Genomic DNA, 8,759 nt, shown 5'->3' on the forward strand with positions numbered 1-8,759 from the left:
TAAGGTTAGGCAAAGAGTTCTAAGACACCAAAGCCCAAACCCCAAGAGAAAATATTGATAAATCCAACTTCATTAGAATTCAAAACTTTTGCTCACAAAAGACACTGTTAAAAGGACAGACTAACTACAGTCTGGGAGAAAATATTTGGAAATCACATATCCAGTAAAGGACTCTACATAAAGAACGTATGGAGAACTCTTAAATCCTACAGTGGGAAGATAACCCAGTTAAAAAAAATGGACCGAAGTCTTCACCAGACCCTTCATATATAGATGACAAATCAGCACATGAAGAGATGTGCAATATAATTAGTCATTAGGGAACTGTAAATTAGAATCACGGTGAGATAGCCACTATGTACTTATTAGAATGGCCAAAATAAAAATACCAAGTCCCGCCAAGGATGTGGAGCAACTAGAACTCTCCTTCATTGCTGGTGGGAATGCAAAATTGCACAACCACTTTGGAAAACAGTTTTGCAGTTACTTATAAAATTAAATAAATAACCATATGACCCAGCAACCCCACTTCTAGGTATTAACCCTAGAGAAGTGAAAAGCTATATTCCCACAAAAAGCTGTATGCAAATGTTTATGACAGTGCTATTCACAATCATGAAAAATTGGAAACCCAAGTGTCCTGAATTGACAAAGTATAATGTATCCATACAAAGGAATACTATCAGTATTAAAACAAAACAAACAAACAAACAAAAAACCAAGCTATTTATTGGTTTACACAACTTGAACGAGTCTCAAAGACATTATGCTGAGTAAAAAAAGCCAGTCTTGCCGCACCTGGGTGGCTCAGTTGGTTAAGGGTCTGACTCTTGGTTTCAGCTCAGGTCATGATCTCATGGATTGTGAGATCAATCCCCACATCAGGCTCCACGCTCAGTGGGGAGTCTGCTTGAGATTCTCTCTTGCCCCTCCACCCCCAAATAAATAAATATATAAGTCTTTTATTTTAAGCCAGTCTTAGGTCATATATTGTATGATTCCATTTAGATGGCATTTTCAAATGAAAACTGCAGTGATGGAAAAAAAAGATCAATAGTTGCCAGGAGTTACAGGTGGGAGGAAGGTATGACAACAAAGGGGTAACACCAAGGAGTTTTTGAGGGGTAATTGTACTTTTCTCTATACTGATTGTGGTTGTGGTTTTATTGAATCTATCCATGTATTAACATGCAAAGAACTGCACACCAAAAAAGTCAATTTTGCTGTGCATAATTTAAAGAATAAAATAAAATTTTGAAAACGGATGTTGGATGTATTACCTAATCCTTTCTGCATCCAAAAATATGATAGTACAATTTTTCTTTTGTTCTATTAATATGGTGAGTAGTGTTAACAAATTTCCTGATGTAGAATTATCATTCAATATATTTTTGGAAGTTTTACCACCCCAGTCTGATAAGATTTTTAAAAACCTGGGATCTCAGGCCACCTGGGTGCCTCAGTCAGGGAAACATCAGCCTCCGACTCAGGTCATGATCCCAGGGTCCTGGGGTTGAGCCCTGTGTCGGACTCCCTGCTCAGCGAGGAATCTGATTCTCCCTCTCCCTCTGCCTCTCCCCCTGCTCATGTGCTCTTCCTCCCCAGCCCCCGTCAAATAAAATCTTTAAAAAAATACAAATTAAAAAAATAAAAATCTGGGATCTCTAATAGGCTAGAAACTTTAGGCAGTTTAGAGAATGAAAATATTGAGATCTCTTACTTCTTTAGGCTGTCTTGGAAAGACAAGACTTGTGTTTGTTCTGAGAAGTGCATTTAAAGTCGGTTGTATTATTTTGAATGTTTGCTTTATGTGTCACTTATATTTGGTTTATTGCCAGTAGGTGCTTTAGAGTATAGCTGGTTAGGTGTAAAAGGTGCTGAATTCTTTTATATTTAGGAGGTATTATGACCTACTGGAAAGAGCGGGGACTTTTTGGCACAACAGACTGATTTCAAATCCTGACTCTGCCATGTTTCATTGATTTTCTCATATGTAATCTGGTTTTGGAGCAAATAGTGATTCTTTTAGCACAGAGAAAGGGTCCTCCTGACTAGAATGAGGAGTGGCCAGATGTGAGGGACGGGTTTTAATATTACTAACTCATGGGATTGTTGTAAAGATTATGTATGGTACTCGTGCCTACTCAGTACAATGTTCTTTATTTACAGACCTGAAGGTTGTGTGCAAAACTTTCAGTGAACCTGAGGTTCTTCCTAATCTATTCATTCATGGAGATAATATTTAAATGTCCATGAAATGAAAGTGTTTGCTTTAAATAATCATACATATGTGGTTAGAACAGAAAGTAGGCGTGATTGGAATACATTCAAGATTCTATCTAATTTACACACGACTACATTCCAATTTACACCCACACAAAATAAACTTTTAAATCTCTTGCCTAGCCTGTGAGCCTTATAGATCTTTCAGAAGATAAGTTTTTAAGACTTACCCAGAAGTTTGAGTGTCTGTAAAAGGTTTATGGGGGTGGGGGGAGGTGAATTTTTTAAGTAAAAAGTGGTTTTTCCTCAGATACACCAATTTCTAGGACTGAAGTTCCTTATCAAATTAGTAAACTGTAATATTCTTTATTTCCTTTCGTAAAGACGTCAGGTTTTGTAGAAATAAATGATATTCAATAGTTGTTAACGTTTAATATTTCCAAACTAACAATAGTCTACCTTTGATGGTTCCTCAACGCATATAAAATGGTTCATAAACTTAACCTGAGAACTCAAAGAGAAAGCGCTTCTGACACAGGTAGGGTTTTAAACACAATAGTAAAAATCGCAAATTACGGCTCCTATCTGGATTTCAAGATCATAGATCATAGATCTCTCGCCTCCTTAAATATCGAAACTCCCTTACAGAGAACAACACTGCGCTGCCTGGTCTTCAGCTTCTGGGTCTCCGTCTCTCACATGTGGTCAGCCCTCATTCTCTCCAGCAAGACCCCCTCACTGCACTGAAAGGATCACTGTTTGCTCTGAACCAGATGTTTCCCCCCAGGGCTCTGCTTTAAGTCGGTAAGGTAATATTTCCTGCCCTTTGTCTTCTTCTTATTTTTCATACTTCTGCTCTTTATCATAATGTTGTTTTGGTGTTTCTGGTGCTTGATGATACACCACTGTCAGCTTAAGCTTATGCTATGAGTTTCAACAGCTGTGACATGTCTAAACTGCATTATCTTGAAAGTGTTGGCACTAGTGAGAAATAGAAGGAGCCAAATTAATAAAACAAAACATCTCAAAGGGTTCCTATGGCTACATCCTGCAACCAGGAAGTACCCATTGGGTTGAGTTGGCTCGTTCCTTCTGTAATAGTCTCTGCTGTTCTCCTGCATCATTTGTGTATACACTGGGTAATATGGGCTTGGGGAGATTGGAGCATCTGATGATTGCAATCACATCACTAAAGGTGTGCCTTTTTGCCTATAAAACCCATTCTTAAACGGGTTATTGTGTTTGAAGTGATTTATTACAATCTTTAGAGATAAAATATGAATACTGTACAAGGGGTGTGGAAACCAAGGTACAAAATGGAATGTTTTATGGAGGGGAGTAATCAGAAAATAATGAGTATGCATTCTAATAAGGGCAAAGTCACTCCAGAAGATTGAAAAGGCTTCCTTTTATTGCAAGTTGAACCTGTGCAGAGTTGGACTCAGGCAGTAATAAAGTGGTGCTACGTTCCCTTGCATCTGATTTTATGAGAACTTTATGTGTCAGTGTGACTGTCCTCTTTATGTATTCATGTTTTAGTTTTAATATATTTGCGTAGAGTTTGATTTTTTTTTTAATGAGGTAAAGCTTCAGGGTATGAATGTAAGTGCTACTGTATAACCCCTGAGTTATGAGTGGCAGGGGAAGAGTCTGGAAAAGAGCAATACATTCTGAAGTGAAGATCAGCTTGTTTGCCATTTAAGAAAGAAATGCTTTTTATCTCCATATATGTAGTGACTTTTTTTTCTGGGTGATTTACCTATACTTAACCTTTTCTGTTCTTCATCTTTTCCTTTATACTTCCTAAGAGTTTTGCCTGTACTATATATTGGAAATATTTTTCCTACTTTGCGATTTGCACTTTGGTTTTGTTTGTGATGTTTTTCGGCATTCAAAAATTTAAAGGTTTTTATGTAGCTAAATATATGGATATTTTCCTTTGGTATTTCTGCCTTTAGTGTTGTTTAGTACCCTAAGATTACATATACAGTTATATTTTTATTCACTAATTCCACAGGGTTTTTTTTTAACAATCATTTCTTTATCTATTTGAAATTTATCTTGATGTAAAGCAATAGTTCTCATCCAGGACTATGCCTTAATTTATTTATTTATTTATTTCAGAGAGAGAGAGAGAGAATGAGAGATAGGAAGCATGAGAGGGAAGAGGGTCAGAGGGAGAAGCAGACTCCCTGCCGAGCAGGGAGCCCGATGTGGGACTCGATCCCGGGACTCCAGGATCATGACCTGAGCCGAAGGCAGTCGCTTAACCAACTGAGCCACCCAGGCACCCAGGACTATGCCTTAGAATTACATGAGAAAAAGAAAAAAAAACAAAACCCAATAACTCATGCCTAGATCCCATTCCAGAAAAACTCATTTAGAATCTCTGAGAATAGGGTCTGGCCATAGCATTTTTTAGAATTCCTGCAAGTGATTTGTGACATTCAACCAGAGTCAAGAATCTATATGTAGACTCAGGTATGGATCCAGTGTTTTGTTTTTCCAAATTGTTCCAATCCACCTCTTCAGGATGTTTTAAAGAATACTTACGGATATGAAAATGGTCTTGATAAAATGAGCATAAGTGAAAAAATATTGATATAGACTTTATACGTATGCACATATGCCAGTACTCTCTGATTCTAATTTTATACTAATGTATATAGTACTATGTAAAAGACTAAAAAATACATTCAAATTTTAATGGCAATTATCTCAAGGTAATGAGATTTAAATTTTCTTATTTATCTTTTTCTGCATTTTCCAAATTCTCTATAAGCAGCATGTGTTACTCTTTATAATAAGAAAAAAAAGGTTGCAAAAGAACTTTAATTTTTTAAAAGATTAATTTCTAGTCATTATTTTTTAAACAGTACATAGATGAGTACGAGAAATGTTTTAATTGTGACAAAATCATAAGGCTATAGTTTGCAAAGGGTGGGTTGTTAGCTGAGGACATATGCACTGGTATACATAAGGTTTGCTTAAAAGACGTTTATCCAGGGCACCTGGGTGGCTCAGTTGGTTGAGCGACTGCCTTCGGCTCAGGTCATGATCCTGGAGTCCCGGGATCGAGTCCTGCATCGGGCTTCCTGCTCAGCAGGGAGTCTGCTTCTCCCTCTGACCCTCTTCCTTCTCATGCTTTCTATCTCTCATTCTCTCTCTCTCTCAAATAAATAAATAAAATCTTTAAAAAAAAAGACATTTATCCATTTTATATACACTTCTTGATTTAATTATAACTGATTTTAAGTTTATTAAATTTTTTATTTCACTTATCTCTGAGAATGAAATATAGTTTGGGGATGATTGATAAAAAGAATCTATATATTTCAGTTTTTGATTACTTTGGTCAATGAGAGAATCATAACAGTAGGTATGGTTTTATCTTAGCTTGTGTTAGCGCATTTGCTCACTTTGTGTAGGGAAATCAATTTAATAATAAGATCTTACATTCATATAGGATTTCTAAAGGCACTAGGGACTAGGAACTTTAGATAATGGTCAGTCCATTCTCCTGTTTACAATTGAAAAAACTTTTTGAAGATCATTTATTTCATCAGAGTCTTACAAAAACCCCTGTATTAGGTTGGCAGGATTTTACTGTATTTAACTCAATCTAAGATTCCATTGCTTTTAAGACTCACCATTAATTTTACTAAGAAAGAATAAGTGTTGCTAATCAAATTATGATACAATGTTTTCCAACACATTGACTGTAGATGCATCCAATTTCAAGATCTTAAAATTTGAAAAATAGATGCATCTTAGAATCAATGAAACATAGGCGTTATTCTTTCAAGTGAGAATACAGAAAGATGAGGAAAATTTCTTGTCCAGTACAAACAGGATTTGAACTTTAATATCCAGATTGTTCTACACACTAGAGTGAAATTGTAGATGTTATAACTGAGATTAGTGAAGAAAGGTTTCATATGATAATTTGTTAGGAGAATTCTTTAGTTCAAGTGATGATAAAGGTATTATGTTGGGGGATGAACCTGAGACTTATCAGAGGCCATGTTTTCCTACCAATCTGAGTAACATTCGAATGACCTGTTTGGAGACATTTGTTTTGCCATATTAAGTGTAACGTCTTACAGCTAGCAAGAGTTCTTCTGCCAAAGCATTGAGATTGGTTAAACAACTCTGGTGCCTACTTTGCCATAGCTTTGGCGCCTTCCCCAAGTGCTAGAGTGAGGATATGTGATATATTTTATCCTAAATATTTGACCTGTTAGAGCTGAGCACAGTAGCAATTCTATTACTTAGCCAAATCTTAAAATCATAGATTTGAAAAGGAGTCTTAGAGATTCTCTTAAGACAATCCACTTATTTGATGGAAAAGGAACCTAGAGAGCCTCCAGGGGTAAATAATTTGCTGAAGATCACGTGGTCACATGAAGGCAGAGCCCAGATAGAGGTCAGGCCCCTGGGTCCCATTCTAGTATGCCCTTTCTGCTATTTCATACTCCTGGCATTCAGGGACATGATGAAGATTGCGGTCATTAAGTAATTTTGAGAGCGCTGAATTTATAAACTATGTGGTTATTTTCGCATATGTGTTTTTAAGTGTTTGCTTCATCTACTTTGGGAAAAATCTGGAAAAAAAAGCTAGCATTGACGACTTATTCATCACTTGGAGTCCAAGGCAGTGACCAAATGCACATTATTTAATATAATCCTCTCAACAATCTTGAGAGGAAATGAGTTCAAATAGATTCAGTAATTTTCCCAATGTTACACAGGTAAGACAGAAAGGAGACTGTGTCAGGCTCAAAAGCTTATGAGCTGCTACAACACTCTGCTCCCTTCTTGTAATTAAAACAAACTTTGAGTGAGCTATTTTTTACTGCATGGAAGATGAGCATCCTGGGCCTCTCGTGTTTGCACAAGATACTTTGATGGACTTGCCAGAACATCCACAGTCCCTTTGGGGAGAAGTAGAAGGGGAAACACTTGATGGGAGGAATCTGTCACTGCTTCTGTTTGCATTCCATTTTCCCAGGTGACTGTATGTCTGATTTTTATTGGTAGCATTGCCTCTTTCTCATCAACTGGGTCATTTTTCATGAAATATTATCCTTTCCTTGAGGTATGTTAAAGAAAATTAGATTCTTTTCTTACATTTTGTTGCGTGTTTTTAAGTTGTATATTTCTTCATCCCATTATTAACAAGTGTAGCTTTTCAGCATTCTTTGAATCTCTTGGCAAATATGTAACCTTGTGTTCCATAAAGAGGTTGATCATAGCCTCAAAAAGAGGTGTGTCACTTGCCAGGGCTGTAAAATACTCCCTTCAGCAATAGCACATCAGCATTGCCATGTGGCTCTCTCGTCACAGTTGCTTTTTAAAATATTTTTAAGTGAAATTCTAAACTGTGAGTCAATGTTTGTTCTGTTCACACCCATCCCTGAATGGTTTTATGTACAAATATCAATGTGGCATATAAGGCTGCTAATCTATTTAAACAGACTTGGCAAGACCCTCAGGACATTATTCTGGCTAGAAGAAGCATCTTGGAACTGTTCATTTATTAAAATTGACTGTTTTCAAAGATTATATTTATTGTATTAAACAGTATATAATTTATTTATTTATTATTTATTTATTTTTAAAGATTTTATTTATTTATTTGACACAGAGAGAGAGAGCACAAGTAGGGGGGATCAGCAGGCAGAGGGAGAGGGAGAAGCAGGCTCCTTGCAGAGCAAGGAGCCCGATGCGGGGCTTGATTCCAGGACCCTGGGATCATGACCTGAGCCAAAGGCAGCCGCTTAACTGACTGAGCCACCCTGGTGCCCCTTAAACAGTATATAATTTTAAAGATGTAGAAAAAATAATCTTGAAAAATAAGAACAAAACTGGACTCAGATGATTTTAAGACTTACTATAAAGCATCTGGGTGGCTCTGTCAGTTAAGTGGCTGCCTTCAGCTCAGGTCATGATCCCAGGGTCCTGGGATGGAGCCCAGCATCAGGCTCCCTGCTCAGCGGGGAGCCTGCCTCTCCCTCTGCCTGCCACTCCTCCTGCTTGTGCTCTCTCTCTCTCTCAATGTTAAATAAATAAAATCTTTTAAAAAAGTTTTTAAAAGACTTACTATAAAGCTACAGTAATCAAGATGATATGGCTTGCTGTAAACATAGATCAATGGAACAGAAGATAGAGTCCAGAAACTGACCCACACTTACATAGTCAATTGATTTACAACAAAATGCCAAGGCAGTTAAATGAGCAAAGAAATATCTTTGCAACAAATTCTACTAAAACAACTGCACAGATGTACAAAAAAACCCAATGAACTAATGAACCTTCACTCCTATCTCATACCACACCCAAACAACTAATTTGAGAGGAATAATATGCCTAAAATATAAAAGCTAAAACTACAGAACTTCTAGAAGAAAACTTTGTGACCTTTGGGTAGGCAAAAAATTTCCTAAGACCCAAAAAGCCCTAAGTATCAGAGAAAGTTGATGAAGTAGGCATCATCAGAATCAAAACTTTTGCTTTTCAAAAGATACCATGAAGAA

The sequence above is a fragment of the Eumetopias jubatus genome, unplaced genomic scaffold (genome assembly GCF_037043125.1).
Source record: "Eumetopias jubatus isolate StellerSeaLion01/CBP00866 unplaced genomic scaffold, mEumJub1_p1.0 scaffold_3, whole genome shotgun sequence".
Classification (NCBI taxonomy): domain Eukaryota; kingdom Metazoa; phylum Chordata; class Mammalia; order Carnivora; family Otariidae; genus Eumetopias; species Eumetopias jubatus.